Below are 19654 nucleotides of genomic sequence, written 5' to 3'. Positions count from 1 at the left end.
GGTGTACGCGGGTCCAAAGAATATAAGTTTGTAACGTGAACGCGGGTCCAAATAATACGAGTTTATAACGTGGATGAGGGTCCTAAGATTATGAGTTTGGGCAGAGGTCATACAATAATTTCCTCTGGTATGATGAAATATTAATTTGTCCCGAATACAAATATCTATTTTTGAGTTTCGGAGTATTATCTGCCATACGAGGAGGGTGTCAATTTAAAAGTAATTAGAAGCTTTATCATGTAAATAATTTGTTTCGAGGCGAATATTTAGTTATTTTAAATACTTTACCGCAAAGGAATTAGACACCTGTTATTATTAGTTTCGATACAACGTACAAACCACAATAACACAAAAATTAAACTGGGAAATAAATTTACTAACATTTTGTAAGCAAATTTTGAATATGTGTTAGAAAGGGTATCCAAATAAGGAAAAATTTCTTAGAATACATTGAAATAAACTGAATAAAAACACTACAGAGTACATTTTTAAAATTAAATTTGCTCCATATTAAGATCACTGCTCTGGGATATTATATTTAGCCAATGAAAGCAACCTAAACTAACCATAAATTGTTCAAAACATATGTAATTTTAAGATGCGTACTGAGGAAAGACAAATATGCAAAAATTAATCAAATAGGCGAAGAGCTTAATTGGATTCGTGAAAAGACTGATTTATAATATGTAAATTTTTATACATAAAATAATGAATAACTAAATGCCAGAACACTTTAGGGATAAAATGGTTTTTTTTAAAAGTATTCGTAATTTTTAAACCAGAAATGCGAACAGAATTAGTTTATATAAACATAGTCACAGAACTGCTTATTGTATAAAGGACTAAAAATATATGATGAAATGTCGAAAAGTCTAAAGAATAAATCTATTAAGAAAAACTTTTTTTTACTGTAACAGATTTATTGACAATTTTAAAAATAGAGTTTTTTTGTTTGACAGAGGATTGAATTTTCCTCCTCAAGACGGGCTCTTAACTTAACTTAATGTATTTTTCAAACATAATTAGCTGTTTTCTTTTCAGTAACTTAGTTACTGAGATTTTTATTTCGGTTTGAATAATTTGGTGAACATGAAAAATCAAGAAATTTTATTTATTTATTTTTGAATCCTTTAGTAAGTCAGATCAAGTTGGTACATAATGCAACGTATCCTTATTATCATTAATATAATATATAATAATGTTATATGTTTACGCTGAAGAATAAAAATTAAAGCAATCAGAGCACAGTTGCTTTGAGTTTATCTGAATTTTCAGAACAATACATTTTTACCCGTTTTTTATTTGTTTTTTTTCAGAACGAATGTTCTTAAATTTTTTGTAAAGAAAATTCAATTACAATACGTTCTTCATTTTCACTTCATAAATGTCAAGTTTTAGTATTTTATTCAGAATGTTGAACCTCAATATCTCAGATTTATACAAAAATGACAAATGGAACCGTACTTTTTTAAGATATATATCAGTGAAGTGTTATCTCCTTGTCCCCTGACTCCATGGTGGATTCATTAACACGTAAAAGATTTAAAAAAAAAAAAAATTATGTGTATTATTATTATTATATTATTATTATTATATCAAGGAAAAATGTGTGTTTTACCGTGTCAAAATAATTCATAGCAGTAGGTGTACAAAATGTACTGCGTGAATTGATAACACATAAATGATTTATTTAGTTTACAATGTTTTAAGAGTAAGTTTTAAGATGGTATGGGCACATAAGACGGAGACCACCAGACCACACAGTGAAGTAGGCAATGTCTATAGAGCTTCAAAGACAGTCATCCAGAGGTAGACCAAAGAACTCCTGGATGACCCAATGCTCCAAAATCCTACAAAGAAACGGCCTAGATGAAAGCGACACTCAGAACCGAAGAAGCTATAACCTGAGAACGAGAAGAGCCGACCCCAACAGCCTACCTAGGCAATGAGTTGGGATAGTGCTAGGAAGAAGAAGAAGAAGTTTTAAGAGTAAGTTTTAAAAAATAATACTTTCTCAATTATCAGTGTTTTTGCTAATTTAATGTTATTTATATAAATAATGCGAAATAATCAAACGTTCTTATTCTGGTTGTGGGTCTGTCCTGAAGTTATTGTAACTCTGGTTCAATGCACTCGGACTTGCTTTAAATTTAAGTGTCATTTTCATAATAGCTGACTCTGTCAAGAATTGAGAAGATGCGTTTATTATAATTTTATTTTATTTATGAAATGTATGGTATTCAATTGACAATTATAAGACATTGTGATACATTGAATCAATATACTAGGCAACTGTCTATTCATGGAGATCAATACATTATAGTTATTTTGTATAAAGTGCAAACAATATAATCCACGATTTTGGGCCTTACTATTTTTATTTTATTTATTTTTTATTTGAGACACAAAAAGAACATTTTAAGTACATTCTTGTTTAGTATAAAATAAATTTACATACAAATATAAATGTCCCTAGACTAATGTGTCTGCAGCAATCACATTTGCACATTCACTATCAAAACAATATCATTATTTTTTTATTAAAAGCTTAAAATTACAGAAATTACAAGAGATAATAATTTTAAAAATATTTTTAAATTAGGTATATAATAGAAAATATCAAACCATCAAAAATCAATAAACAATATTTGTTTTTTTTAGGTACAGAAATCGTGGAGATATTTCATGAAACAAGTTATATTATTTTACGAAAATATCTATACAAGTATTTGTTTTAACAATATCATTGTATGATTGAGACATTCCAGACATAGGATTAAAATAACCAGTGTTATTGGTAAAAATTTCGGTCCAAAATATGTTAAGGTTTCTAATGAATTTGGGCCTGGAGTTTAACTTGATTTGATGGACTATGTTACTATCTACTTGATTATTCACAATTTTGTAAGGCATAAAGAGGTCATTTATGTTTCGTCTTTTAACTAGACTCTCTAATTTGAAATATGTAAGTCTTTGTTCATAAAAGTCTAGTAGATTGTAGACACCTGATTGATAAGACAAAATCCATGCAAATTTTCTTTGGACAGATTCGAAATCACATCGCAAAGTAAGCTCCGAAAATTATTTAAAGTACATTTTTTTCTGTTATTTAATATGTTATAGGCATGAAAAAATTCACAGTGTATCTTTAAATGCAATTCAAGCATTTATCGATAGATTTTTGCTCTATTTCAAACGAGTCATGTTTTATTAAATATTTTCACCATTTTCGCGTAATTATTATCGTTTTTTTTATATTAGTGCGCTCCCTCTAACATTTGCATTTAAAGACCCCACTTTCAAACCACCTTTAAACGCTTAATACAAGTCTTAAATAAGATGTATAAGGGGTGTTCAAAATAGAAACTGTTTCCATTGTCCTGAAGAAGGTTGAGTGCAACCAAAACCGATCGACCTATATAACTCAAATAAAGTGGTTTATAAAAATTCATGTATGTATTATGAAGTGTTTTTACTTTCTTCGATAGTCGTGAATAGATGTAGTTTTGAATTAAGGATTCAATTTCGTCATAAAAATGCCTTTATTCAAAACCACTACATTCTTTTTCATTTTAAAAATTAAAACTAATTTGTCAAGAATTCGGATAAGCAATGCAGTACTTACATATTTCTTTTATTTAATTACTTAAACACAAATATTTTCACAAATAAAGTCAGATTTCGGAACTTTTCAAGGACCTGCATTTTTTTTTCAATTTTAGAAATATATTTTTCACGCTGGTAAAGGATATGTCCTTCATTCTGCTGCAAGATTTGAACAATGGCTAAAGATGGAATTGCAAAGCAAATCTGTGTTTGAAACGACATCCATTGTTCAAAGTTATTATTTTTCACGGAGAATCACGAGGATGGAAACGTGAAGTATGCATTGCACTTCCTGTTTCCACGTGATCGGAAGAAAATGGGCAGCCCAACAGTCAGAAACTTACGTTGTTTTTTATCGGAAAAGAAACGGTTATTCAACTTTTTAAGTGTCAGGTGAAGTAACGAAATATGCTGGGAAACCATTTACTAGAATTAATTTACTTTAGTTTGTTTATTCTGCGTAAATGTTGCTTGCTTGGCGTTATTAATTAGTAGGTACCTAATACTAAAAAAATTCTCATGTAATTATTATAGAATCGGAGATTTTTGACGCTTTCGTCGGAGGAAAAATCCTTTAACAAACATTTTTACAATTAAATTATGTATTAAACAATAATTATGGATTATGGTAATTTATTTTTCGGGTAAACTAATGAAGGAGATAGCTCAAGACGGCGTAAAACCCTTAAAGAAATCACTGTAATACTTTTGGCCTTGAAAATCTCTAAAAATAATGATGGATTGTTACAATCATCAGCAGTAATGTCTCCTTAGAAGCAGGGGACACACTCAAGCAGTGAACTATAGCGTCATCAAATTCAAATAGCTTTAGTTTTGTAGATTAATGTAACTATTTTAAGTTTCATAATCCATTTAACGGGAAAAATACGACGAACCAATATATTGTTATGTTTTTTTGTTTAAATTACAATGTTCGTTTACAGTGCGCTAGTGAGTAATGAGTATTTGCGCTGGTAGTTCCATTTAAAGTATTATAATAGATGAGTGTGTCGATTCTTCATAAGACAACATTTTCATTAGGTGCTTACATAAATGTACATATTATGGATGTTCAGTCAAATGTCACAGACACAGTATTTCCACTAAATGTTCCACCCCAGACTCTGTAAGTCGAGCAGAAAGTCCCTAATTACCAGGGCCAGTCCATGCAGGGTCAGGCCGGACCGCCCCAAGAGAACTAGGCGCTAGGACAGTGGACCGCCCCTAAAGAGCTGGACCATTTGACCGCTCCTAGCCGACGGACGTCGCGACGCTTAGTTCGCCAGCAATAATCAAACATTGATTACATTTTACTTAAAAGAGTGGTACAGAAAACAACCGAGAGGTATTTCGCTACAAAAACACTGATAATTGAGAAAATAATATTTTTAAAAACTCACTGTCAAAACATTGTAAACTAAATAATCCATTTATGTTTAATCAATTCACGCAATATACTTTATATACCTACTGCTATGAATTATTTCGACACGGAAAAACACACATTTTTTGTTGTAAATTGCACACATAAAAATATGTTTTTTTTAACCCTTTTACGTGTTAATGAATCCACTATGGAGTCAGGGGACAATGAGATAATACTTCACTGAGATATATCTTAAAACAACACGGTTCCATCTGCCATGTTTTGTATAAAGCTGAGATATTGAGGTTCAACATTTGAATTCTAAATAAAATACTAAAATTTGAAATTTATGAAAAAGTGAAATTGAATTGAATTTTCTTTACAAAAAAGTGAGATCATTCTATGCAAAAAACAAACGTTTATGAAAAACCTAAGTAAAAAAAAACAGGTTGAAATTTATTGCTCTGCAAAAGTGCTCTGATTGCTTTAATTTTTTATTCTTCAGCATAAACATATAAAAGTATTTTTTCTCAGTTTCACGTAATTGGCAGATGGAACCTTGATGTCCCGAGGGAATGATCTCGAAGTAAAACGCAAATGAAACCATGGGGTTAAAAAAATATTTTATCTATGGCAGATAGAATTATGTAGACGGTAAAATTTGCGTTTGAAACCTTTTTCTTCCAAAAAACAAAAATAAGGTTTATAAATAAAATTCATTTGCTTTAGATTGAAAATGAAACCTTCTTATTCTAAAAATAATTACGTAAGTATCTGAGAACTTCTTTTTTTACATTAGATCTAAATACTGTTCTTTAAAGATTTTTATACCGTTTGTTTGGGGAATTTATCAACGGACCTCTCGTTCAAATTCAACAGTGGGTCGCATTTGCGATTTGTACAGGGTTTCGTACAGTTTCAGATTTGTACAGTTTCGTACTATTAAAGTATCGGCGGGCCCTGTGTGGTACGCCCAGGCCCTGAGAGGCTAACTTGACTCTGGCTTGAATGCCCCATGCCCCGAGCCCGTGCCCCGCACCCCAAGCATATATAAGGTTGCTTATTACTTTAGATACATGAAATTTTAAAGGGTTTTGGGGAGAAGAAAACTTTAAAATTTTGATGTAAAAGGCCAATTTTGTCAAGATAATGATAATGAGGAATAGATCCGTTGTAACCTTTCCCGCTATCTCGTGGAACGGAACTTTTGGCGGAAAGAACACAGTATATATTTTTTTATTTTTTATTAGTGTCTATTTAATTACAGGTTTGATGAGAGTATATAAAATATATGATAATCTATAATATTTTATCTTTTTGTTCTTTGTCCTCCTCACTAGGTAGTCCTGTGCTGAGGCGGACTGGTAGATTTCTTTGATTTTCTGTTATTTAGTTTCTATGATGTTTTTTATACATTTTCTAGTATGTCTGCATTAATTCATTAAGCTTATTTATCTTTTCTATCTTTTTGAAACTTGGAGGAAGGATGTTGTAAAGTTTGGTTGCCAGATATATGTGGTTTCTTTGGCCAAAACTTGTCTGGAATTTTGGAACATCTCGTATATCCCTTTTTGAGGCTCTTGTATCATGTATCCGAGTTTCATTAGATTTTCTGTTTTTAAAATGATGTATTAAAATATTCTTGGCATATATTTGTTTAAAATTTAGAATGTCTAAACACTTAAAATATCTTTTGAGTGGGTTCTGATGGGTAATTTTAGTATGGTTTTTATAATGCTCTTCTGGGCAATATCTAAGTGGTTAATATTATTTGCTGTAGCAGATCCCCATACTAGAATTCCGTACTCAAGACGGGAATGACATAAAGCTTAAAATTCTTTTTTGATACCTTTCCTAGGTAGTATGTTTCTTAGGTATTATTTCGTTATATAAAAATAGCAGGAAATGGAAACAATGCATTCGCCGCCTGACGACAATATTTTCTTGGGGAGAATCAAAAAACTATTTACATAATATTTAGGTTATTTTATAATGTGTAAAAATGTGTAAGAAGCCCCGCCATGCTACAAGCAAACTCACTATACTAAAGCATAGGATGTTATAATACGGGTATTAAAACGATAATGTTGCTTGACGATTTAGTTTCAGTAAAGAATTACTTTTGAAGATTGGAAGAAAACGATAAAACCTTGAATATATATATTACACATAAGAAATAATACAAAAAAAGAGAAAAGTCCCAATAAACTTTCATGTCAAAGGGTGCTTTTCACGTTGGAAAGGAGAAAAAACTTATTTGACAGAATAAGAGTAAGTCAAAGAAATTTAGTATTTATTTAATAAGTAATAATTGATTTTTTTTGAGTTTTTTTTTAAATAAATTATAAAACACAACTACTAATTTTGTTCGTCAGTCTGTCTGTGATTGATTGTAACTCTAAAGATCTCGGAGTGGTTTGAATTTAAGTGTTATTTTCAAAATTGGAGAATTCAGACAAGCGGTTAAGTTATATAATATTTAAAAAAAATTGTTTATTTTAATAATTGTCATTTTTTAAATTGGAACTGATTTTTCAAGAATTCAGACATAATTTGATAACTTACATAACGTCAAGAAAAAATGTTCAATACTGTAACAATTATCCTGGTTTGTTCTGGTGTGTTCTTGACATAAACTGTCAGGTTTACAAATCCTAGAACTATAGTATCAGAATTCTATAGTAATTCGTACATAGTGAAGTAAATTTATTAACTTTTGATTATAATATAATTAGGCGTTGTTTTTCCTTTTTCGAGAATCTTATCATTACATTAATTTTAAATAACCTAGAACCCAATTTAAAAAAATTCAAAACGCTCATCTCTATTCTCCATAGATTGTTGAATATCTATAGAGAATTGAAAGACATCTTCAACGACGATGATTTCCTTGAGACTATCTGAAGCTTTGGCTCAAGAAGGAGGAGGAATAGCAAAATAAGTCCATAACTGTGAAACAACAAACACAATTCATAATTTTTTTCTTTTTCGCATCTAATTTTTATGATTTTAAGCAAAGTGCTTCGAAACATCAATATAATCAATTGAATTAAAGCCTTTTCAATTTAAATCGACGTTAAGTCCGTAATGAGAATAATAAATTTGAGCTTTAACGAATGAAAAGATATTAATTTATATTATTGGAGAAGTAAAAGTGAGGCGGTCGGCCGACGAATTCGTCGAAACGAAATAACGTTTCCAATACCAAGTTAATCGTTTCAATGGGTTCTTACTTCTCCAGTATTACTGATTGAAAAAAAAAACTTTACGAAATTATCAAAAGATTTATACAGAAGCTATTCCCGACGCCTCGGTCTCCGATACATAAAAATCAACTTTCCCGTAAAAAATTAAAGCACGGCTAATAAAAAAAGAAAAGTTTCTGTTTTGAAGCAATTTGGTACCTCCATTTCATGACTTATAATACATGTCCGGAATACTTAATCGGACCGTAAATTGAATAGCCGAAAACAAAAATAAAATAAAACCAAGTTGGAAAAAAATGATTTGGGAAGATGACGGCAACCTTCGCGAGAAGCGGAAATGGGGAGGTTTGATTTTCAAATCACGTTCGAACAACACGCCAAGTCTCCGTGTGTAGGTAGCGCTCACCGCGGATAAAAATTAAAATAATCAATTTGAATTCAGAATTATTATCAATCTTGACTTTTGAGAAAGCTTTGTTGGTGTTTCGAGCAGACATTTAAATTCTTGTCCCGAATATAACGTTCTTTGCATCAACTTATTTTCGTGAGTTTTTTCATAAACAGGGCGAGCTGGTGGATTATTTTTGTTTTCGAGCAGAAAATAAAGTTTTCTGTAGGCAGCTTTATTATGGCTATGTATAATTCATTTTTGCCATTATTTATGATGAATAATAATTCCAACACTTCATAGGGTTAAAAATAACTCTATAAAATAAGATTGATTCTTTTATAAGTATTAGTAATTTGCCCATTAATTAATTTAAAAAAAAAACGGATTACATTTGATGCCAAACTTACCTTTACAGATCATATATTGGAGTTGGCATCATAGTGTTACAAACGTCTTGGATTTATATAAAAACAAGCAAACAATTTTCCAAGCCCGAAGCAATGACATCGATGCTTAACTGCATTATAGAATCAAAACTAAAATACGTTTCTGCTGTTTGAGCCACATACAAGAAAAAATACATAGAGTAGAAAAAATTAAAAAAAAAACAAATCTTATGTTTACATTGCACTTAGAAGAGAAACGCGAACGAAAACAAAAAAATATATGGTATAAAGTTCTCAATTCTAGATCACAGAATGTACAATCTGAGGAGTCAAGCACGTGAATTTTAAAAAAGAGAGAAAGATTGGAACAATGTCCAATCCTCATTCAAATAAGGGAGGAAATTTATTTTTGGAGAATTGTTAAAGCTATATGTTTTATTGTTGAAGCCACGGTTTTGATGGGTTAGTTCTTTGTATTGAATTTGACTTACTGGAATTTTATTGGTATAGAACATAAAATAATTATTTTGTACGATTGTTTGTTTCCAAAATAGTAAATAAATTAAATTTAAAAAACATTAGACCGAGAGTTTGATATTTACAATGTGATGAAAAATCGTATTTTATAAACCAAATTCAAAAGAGAGCTTTCAAATGCCAAATTTTATTTATTTTTTATCTATTTATTTATTACAAAATAAAAGAAGATTTCAAATTATTACAGAATGCAAAATAAATATATTTTTTTAATTATTCTACTACTTCATAAGGTGATCTCCACGAGCTCGGGTTTATGGGAGGAGTAGGAATATACAAATAGAAAACCACCCAATCTACCAATACAGTGGATAATGTTAATAACAAAAATACAAAATTCATGTTCCAAACTGTGTCACAAGAAAAAATTCTCAAGACAATTAAATCTCTAAAAAACACATGTCATTTATAATGTGGAAATTAAATAAATAAAATATTCTGCTGGACCAGATGAAATTCCAATCAAAATCCTTAAAACGCTGTCTTCGGAGATTACATTGACTCTAGAATATCTTATAAATCTAAGCATTACACAGGGTTACTTCCCCTCTAACCTAAAACAAAGTAGTGTAATTCCCATCTACAAATCTGAAAACAAGGCAGATACCAACAACTATAGAACAATTACTTTAATGAATAGCTTGTCTAAAGTTTTTGAAAAACTCATTAATGCACAACTTTTAAAATTCGTCGAGAGCCATAAAATACTTTAAAAAAATCAATATGGTTTTCAAAAAAACAAAAGTACCTAGATGCCATTGCTAGTGTGACAGACTTCATTGTAAAAAGCCTTGATAAAGGAAATAAATGTATCTCAATCTTTTTAGACCTCTCTAAGGCTTTTGATACAATATCACACAGCAAACTAATTAAAAAAACTAGAAAAAAATCGGCATTACGGACAAAGAGCTAAACTTCTTTAAAAGCTACCTAAATGGACGCAAACAACAGGTTAAAATACAGAATACCCTCAGTATTCCAAAACTGACTATGGAATTCCACAAGGAAGCGTATTGGGACCGACTCTGTTTTTACTGTATATTAACAACTTTTGCAACCTAGAAATTGGGGGAAGCATTGTTAGCTTTGCTGACGATACTGTTTTACTGTTCGAAGACAACAATTGGTCAGTTGTATTTAAAAAAGCTGAAAAAATATTAATTTAGTTAAAAAATGGTTAGATATAAACACTTTTACACTTAACACGAAAAAAAACAAAATATGTCACTTCAAGCATCAAAACTACAGGCTAGGGAATGCAATCCCGGTATACCGGGATCCCGAAATACCAATCTCGGTCGAAAATTTTGCGGGATCCCGCTGAACTGGCGGGATTACAGAGAAGCTTCTACAACTGCATCGCCGTCCAATTCTTCCATATCGGCTCATTGTGAACCTCAACCATCAACAAATAAAATCACTGGCCATTTTTCAAGCGAAAACAATACCATCGAAAAGAGGGTATCACGAATGGTGTCTAAAGATGGTTTACCATTCCGAGTTTTCTGTACCTCGTCGGATTTGCGAGATTTTTTTAAAACCGGGGGTTTTAACTTACCAACATCGTCTAATTCTATCAAATTAATGGTTATGAATTACGGCAAGATACTCAAAATGATGGTTATTCAAGATCTTTTAAAGCTGAAAGAGAGCAACTATAGATTTACCCTCAATTACTTCGAGTCCGGTGGATTAAAAGGCACATACCTTGAATTCACTTACAATGCGCTAATGACTATTGTGCCAACCAGCGTGGAAGCTGAAGGAGCTTTTTCAGACGCTGGCTACCTTGTGTCCAATATCAGAAGCCGTTTATCAGATGACACCATTAATACTTTAATTTTTTTACGAAGCTATTTCAAAAATAATGTTTAATTAAACTTATGATTCTCATTGTACATGAATATTGTTTATCGTGTGAACGTTATTATTTAAATTTAAGTTTCAGTTCAGTTTCAGTTTCAGTGCCGGCAATCCGGGCGTTTATTTTATTTTCATTTGTGTACATAGATTTCTTCTACCCACCTCACTAGACAAAGTCTGTTCCGAGGCGGGTATGTTATGTAAATTTATGTCTTATCTTATTCTTTGCCAATTTATGACTAAAAATTTACCTATGTCTAACTAAAGGAATACCTATTACTAAATCATTTAAAATGTCCCAAAGAACTTGTTTTATTATAGCTATAAATGTAAAACTCTAAAAACAAGGTTGGTAGATCGAGGTATTAGGTCTTTGTTATACGATTGATTAGATATCTAAGTCTACTCTGCTGGATCCCGCAAATACCTGGATCCAGCGGGACTAAAATTGTTCAGTCCCGCAAATACCTGGATTGACATTTTCTTGCGGGATTGCATTCCCTACTACAGGCCAACCTTATGAAGATTACTCCATAAAAATACATAACTGTACGAATTCCAATGAATGTAATGAGTGCCCCAGTATAGACCACACTCCACAGATGAAGTACCTCGGCCTCACCACTGACCCATACCTCAAATGCAATCTACATACTCAAATCATTGCAAAAAAAATTAGGAAAACAATACATTTCTTCAGATCCATAATGAACTTCCTTAACTTACAAATTCTAAAAACGATTTATTTTGCAATCACACAATCCATCATTAAGTATGGTATCATTGCATGGGGAGGGGGTACTTCATCAGCTCTAGATCCTGTTGAAAAGGCGCGGAAAACAATTATGATAATTATTCTCAAACTTCCTCAAACTGCAAGCATTTATTCAATTTTCCACATAGTGAGAGTATTTTATGTTCGACAGATCTATGTAAAAAAAATCCTCATGCATCTCTTTAAAAACAAACACGCACTTTACGAAAAAAAAATTAACTTAAAAAGATTTACGCGTAATTCGAACAAAGACATATTGCAAGCTCTAGCACTTTCTTCCACCTTTGGTCAACGTAGCTTTAGATACTTTGCCACAAAAATATTCAACATGCTCCCAGAAAATATTAAACTGAGTCAAACACAGAAAGACTTAAAAAAATATATTTAAATTTGGATTTATTCAAATGATCGAGTATATACTGGTGCCCTCACCCAAACGCCGTGTCACTGACAGTTATTGTAGTATGTATGGTGATAAAACTTGCTGTATTTGTATTGTGTACATGCAAACAATAATGTATCCTAACCAAACGCCTTGTCATTGATAGTTATTATAGTATGTATTGTGCTAAAACTTGTTGTATTTGTATTGTGTATATGCTAATAAAAATGTAACCTAAAATAATGTATTGCTGTGTTGGAACCTATATTAAACATTTATAAGTAAACCATAGACAAAATACGAGAAATAATTAACAAAAAATCTACCTCAACACAGGTTCGCCTAGTGATATATCGCCAGGTTATGCACAACTTAAAATATAGTATATTATGCCATATCTTTATAACACTCATACATATTTACTTTTTCTTCTATTAGAAACTGTTATATTATTGTAACATTAGTTTTTCAACAATGTCATTGTTACTAACTTACATATAAGTAGTTTACATACTAATGATATATTATATATTCTTTATTTTTTTGATAAAATATAATAAATAAAAAAAGAAAATAGTGCTTAAAAGGCGATGTTTAAAAAATATTTTAAAAAGACTTCTTAAATAACCACAAACGTAATTCAACATACAAACTAACATAATTAAATATAAACAATTTCAGAGAATTAGAATTAAAACAATATACAGAGAACCATAATATCATATATTTCAAATCATTATAAATTTAACCTAAGTCTACTCATACTTGTTTATAATATTTTGTATGTACTTGTATCTTATTCTAGAGCTCGTATTAATTTTATAATTTCTGTCGTCATTTTATGATCAAACGTCACAGAAAATCCGCATGAATTACTAAACTCACTGTAGGACGAGAGGAACTTACAAATATAGGTGGGAATTAATTGGTACATTTTTACGTTGGTATTTAATATCAAATTTATAAGTTTCAAATACGAAACAGTACAAAAATATAAAATAATATAAATTATAAGTTTCTCATACAAAAGAGTATAAAATGTTATACTGTGTATGGTATATTTATAATGTGAAAATTAAATAAATAAAATATTATTTTTATTTTTTTGCATAGTTTTAACAAAAACGTATGTAGCAACATAGCAAAGTAATAATCCCGGTCGCGGCGGACCAATTTTACTATTTTACCTGAAAATTACCCCTAAAAGTTAGAAAATCTATAATACAGGGTTTTCCAATAAGAGGTGTTATTTTGAATAGCCCGCTATTTCGGTAGATGTTACTTTTTAACATTTGACAAGAAGAGACTACGCAATTGATAAAAATGGAATGATACACGCTTCAAAAACGCATTTAAATTATTAAAATCCACTTGAGTGAATCAAATGCACATCATCTTGAGGGATGAGGCCCATTTCCACCTCGGTGGCTTCGTCAACAAGCAAAATTTGTCGCATCTCGCACATTGTCGCGGCTCGGAAAACCCAAGAGTTATTATTGAAAAGCCTCTTTATCTTCAACGTGTGACTGTTTGGTGCGGTTTATGGTCCGGCGGAGTCATTGAATCTTACTTTTTCGAAAATGAGGCTGGAGCAACAGTTACGGTGAATGTATTACGCTATTGAGAGATGATTAATGATTTTTAATGGCCAAAATTCGATGGTATTGATTTGGACAACATTTAATTTCAACAAAACGGCGCTACGTGCCACACAAGCAACGAAACCATTGATTTTTTACGATTGAATATCAAAATAACAACTTCTATTGGAAAATCCTGTATAATCACTCCCCGAAGTAAATACACTTTATACCTAAGCATCTTGTATTGATTGAGTAGTGTTTTTTTCTAAAATAATTATAAATATATTAAATGGTGTGTTTTGTTCATTTGGGTGGTATTGGTTTCAGTCAGTATTTGGTGTATATCCAGTATATTTTCTATTTTAAATGAGAAAGGAGTTTTTTTGTAACGTTTAGTACTAAAGTATATAAAGCTTTTTTGCCCAAATATTCCATTTATAAATTCTTGTCGAATATGTTTTTGACCCTGAGATCTAATGATTCTAATTTAAGTGATAGTTGTTATTCCTTGCATTTTGTATTTACAAATGTAAATCAGTATTGTTTTAGAATAGAGTAATTGCCATGAGTAGATTGTTGATGGTATTGTCAGTGCTAGTTCTTACAAGGACTTTTGATTATGGATTTTTTGGTTTTATTGAGTGATTTTGAGTAATTTTTCACTGAATAACCTTAATCTCTCTTTTTATACCTATTAGAAATATTCGAAATGATCCCTTATTTTTAGCTCTCGGCTATTTTTAAATAACTTCATTTCTACCCTTAAAATGCAAAACATTTCTTAGGATTACGGTTCATAGAGTCTAACATTATAAAGGGATTATGCAGGAAAACTGACTTTTATCCGCAATATGTCTGGCTACAAAGAGAAAGGATTTAGTATTGAAGAATACGTGAATGTTATTTTGAAAGCATCCATCGCATTTTACCTTCCATTAGAGATTAGAGATTAGTTGATGAAAGAAGTTCGTCATTTTGTTTGGTGAATATTTCAATGTATTTGACTAAAAGTTTTACCATGTACACATTTTTATCAATGAAAACAAAAAATAACCTAACCTAAAATTAAGCCTAAAATTGTAATACTTAATTATTGAAGACAATATTAGCCATTCTTAAACAAAAATTTCAAACAGAATTATCAGAAAAAAGATACGGTCGCATCTAGGGCAAGCTAGGGACATAGGCCAGGGTCACATCTAGGGCAAAGCTAGGGACAAAGGCCAGGGTCACATCTAGGGCAAGCTAGGGACAAAGGCCAGGGTCACATCTAGGGCAAGCTAGGGACAAAGGCCAGGGTCACATCTAGGGCAAGCTAGGGACAAAGGCCAGGGTCACATCTAGGGCAAGCTAGGGACAAAGGCCAGGGTCACATCTAGGACAATCTAGGGCAAGCTAGGGGTCGCGCCCCGGCAAGGCTAGGGTCTTGAGTTCATGTCCTAGATGCGACCTATCTTTTTATGATTTTAATGTTTCAATTTTTCGTCTACAACAATAAAAAAAACATATATGAACCAAAACCTAAAATAAAAATAAAGGTTGAACTGACGATAACAACGATGTATTTCAAAGAAAATAGAAATAAAAGTATTGCAAAGAAAGATAAAATACATCATGTAAAATTATAACTATTTAAAAAAAATCAATCATGGCAGTTATCTACCTAGAAAAGTCCAAAATTATGGTAATATTGTAATTTGGCGATTTCAAAATTCAAAGCAAATTTCCTTCATTTAGTCCTGCTTGAAATCCACATTTCAAGCAGGTCTAAAGGAAGGGCTAATTTTGGTTGTCTGCACTAACGCTCAGTGCAGATAATCGAAAGTAGTATGTTTGATAATACAAAGGAATCAGTGACGAAGAAGATAACCCTAATAAAACTAAATGTTGAAATAGAAAAATAAAAAGGTACCTAATGGTCTCAATTGGGAATTGAACCCAGATCTGTGTCTTACCGCAACAACGCCTCGATCCAATCGGCCATTGAGACCTAAATATTGTATTATTTAATAAAAAAATATTATTTTTTGGAAGAACTTAATGAGTAAAACCTCAAATTATAATATTTAATTATTTAAGACAATTTTAGCGATTCTTAAACGACAATCTGAAACAGAAAAATCAGAACAAGATATTGTCGCTAATTTTGTCTTCATTAATTATATATTACAATTTGAGGTTTTACTCATTACGTTATTCCAAAAAACAAAATATTCATCCTAGACTTGCAGAAAAGTCAATAGATGTCGCACATTAAAATTAAAATAAGACATGTTTATCTAAAGACACTCTCTAGATTGCATTTAGTTCGGATTGAATCTTGGGATCATACATAAAGATAGTTGCCAATGAAAATGAGCGGTGAGAAAAATAAAGACAATGTTGGTAGTTCTTATTCGAAGTATGATACAGTTAAATATGACCGAAGGAGATAGGATCCCATTAGCTTAGTTGGTAGAGCGGTGCCCCGGCAAAGCAAGGGTCCTGGATTCGAGTCCTAGATCTTTTCTGATATTTCTGTTTCAGATTTTCGTTTATTGTCTTCAATAATTAAATAGAAAAAAATAGTTGAAAACAATATTGTAAATTCTGAATTTGAAATATGAGATCGACAATGATGACGTTAAATAATTAGGTCCCGATGGTCAAGTGGTTAGAGGCATTGTACCCGTAATATAGAGGTCTCGTGTTCGTTTCCCAGTTGAGAACCGTAACCTTTTTAATTTTGTATACCTTGTTCTGTTTCATGTTTCGTTTAGTATAATTAACATCATCTTCTTAAATGAAATATTACATTGATTAATATATCATTCAAAAGTCATTAAAAAGAAGTTATTCCAATAAAATTGAATATGTAATCTCTCTTTTAATACTTGCAATGCTGCATGCGTGATCAAAATCATTTAGTTGCCAGGAACAGGGTTAAAACTTTCCGGTTAAAAATAAAGTGGAAAAAAGTTTTTTTTATGTAATAATGTATACAATAGTGTTTACGGTCTTTTTGAGTGTATTTATAAGTGTTTTTTAACCACTAAACAGAGAAATTAAAATTCCTACAACTTGTTTACGATCTTAATAGAATAAATTTGAGGTGATTTAATCAGTAAACGGTACAATATGAAATAAATTGTATCTTTATTATGATCATTTTTATTTTATTGGATAATAAGTCTCGATTTATCTCAAAGAAGAAACTTTTGTGGGCGCTGTGGAACATAAGTTTATAGTTTAAAAACAATAAATCATAGTAGAAATATAGTTTTCCATGCCTTGTCTTACATCAGTAGGAACTCAAATCACTTGTGTAAAGTTTTCATATCTTTTGTAAACTTTCTCCATGTCGAATGTAGTCAATGATTCTCGACAATTGGTTCGCATAACTTTTCAGACAATATATTTGACACTCGAAAGTTATGAAGTTGTTTGATGGGGCGGAAAAGGTGCACCCGTGAAGTCAACTGGAAGGATAACAAAAAAAACGAAACTGTTGCAGTCATTCTGTATCAAATCTTTTCCTTTTTTTTGTTCTACCTGATAAAATCTATTTAGTGTTTCCTTTCATACAATATTTTATTATTTCAAAAATTGGAACTGGTTTGTTAAAAATCATTTTTCACGGGTCTATGCTAGGTAATAATAAATAACATGATTGTGATAATTATTTAAATTTGAGAGACGGGTATGGGTGGTGCCGCCATGGGAACCATTTATTGGATAACCCATACCCCTACCATTTGTCACCACAAGTAGTTTGTTACGTTTGGTGACTTAGCATGGGTGCCCGGGTCCATGAGGTGAGGATTGTCTAGTTCGAGTGTGTTTGTCCACCTACTGCGTCGTGTGTCAAATCGGGAGAGGCTGGTTGAGGCAGACCATTGACTTCTCCAGCCGGACTCTCTCGACCCATCCTCTTGCACCGCAGTGGGAGGGATGAATTAATACGTCCGTCACTCCTGAACACTTTGAACCCATATTCCTACCCACCTCTCAAATATTTTTCCTTCCCAGTAACACAGTGACACAGTATCCCCAAAGGAGACAGGCACTGAGGGAATTTTTTTCTCAAGGCCTCCTGTATGGAGCTAATGTAAAAAAAATATTATGTCGCCCTTTTAAGATATTCTCTTAATTCTATAAATGGATCAAGGTGTTGCATAAACAAAGATTAAATCCTTCTATAAATATATTTTTGTAAGAACAACAAATACTCCTCAAATTAGCTATTCTCTGTCAATTTCATGGGATTGCCTTTAAATGTTCGGAGAAAATGAGTTTCCTTGTAAAGTTTGAGAAGGGTAAGAGGCCAGGAAGAAAGCGAGTGGAATTATTATTTGTTCGATAGCAACAAGTTCCCAATCATCTGTGGATTATATCTTCGGCGGGAGGGGAGTAGTATGAAGGGTGGGGGTTTGGAGGGGTGGTGATCGGGAAGGGAACAGAGGAAAGAGAAGAATAAAATTTACCACTGTGCCGGGATTATATCCTGGGGAGGGTGCTTATATCCTGGGGAGGATGCTTACAAAATGCTGAGGATTAAAAAGAAATAACCTTTAAGTCGGCTTGATGCAATTTAAAAAATTAATAATACAGATTTATTAGTAAAAGATATCTACAAAGTACTTAGGATTGTTGGATTGAGATGATAGGAAGATCAAATAAATAAAATAATATACCTAATATTATTAATGTGGGAGGCGGTAGGAACCAAGGAACGATTTATTGGATAACTTACACCCCTGCCGCAGGTCACTCCAAGTGGTACGATAAGTTTGGTGATTTAGCAGGGGTGCCCGGGTTCATCAGGTGAGGTGTTTTCAGGATTCGCCTACCCACCAGCTCCGTGGCGTGCCAGATCGGGCTTGTTGTTATTTGATCATTATTAAGATTTGGATATTGGTTATCACTTGGATATAAATGTGTTAAGTTTTCAATAACTTAATATAAAATAAACAATTACTCTTTCTCTCGCTCTCTCTCTCTCGGTGTGTTTCTTTGCACACTGCATTACTTGCACTGAAATGAAGTTGAAGGATTAGAAGTCCTTACTTAAATGACATATATGCCATTAGATTTGTAAACAGTTATGAAGTTACCTATTCATCTACCAGTATACTTTTCATGTATAGTTGCCAATATAAGAACAAATTTGAAAAAATCAAACAAATCAAAATAGAATTTTCAGGTGGCAGGCAATTTTGAAACATTTAGTTTTCGGAATTACTTTATTGAGTAAAACCTCATATTGTAATATTTAATTATTGAAGACAATATTAGCAATTTCTAAACGAAAATCTGAAACAGAAAAATCAGAAAAGGATAGAGTCACGTGGGGTAACCGTACGCGGAGTGTAAGTGTTCGCAGTGATGTTTCCGACAAGATTATGCCTGTTAAGCGCCCGCGCGTTCCTTAATTCACTAGCCTTCTGGATCGCGCCGAAGCAGGACATGTGTACAGTGGATGCTGATTTGTCAATAAAAACTGGTAGGTAAATTACTTTTTTTCGTGCTTTTCTTAAATTTTTCATCTCTGTTACCGATGTGTGCTATTGTGTAACCAGC

The sequence above is a fragment of the Hesperophylax consimilis genome, chromosome 7 (assembly GCF_061612785.1).
Source record: "Hesperophylax consimilis isolate HC1 chromosome 7, BYU_Hcon_1.0, whole genome shotgun sequence".
NCBI classification, from domain to species: domain Eukaryota; kingdom Metazoa; phylum Arthropoda; class Insecta; order Trichoptera; family Limnephilidae; genus Hesperophylax; species Hesperophylax consimilis.
The sequence above is the reverse complement of the archived record's forward strand: the minus strand, read 5'-3'. Positions refer to the sequence as shown.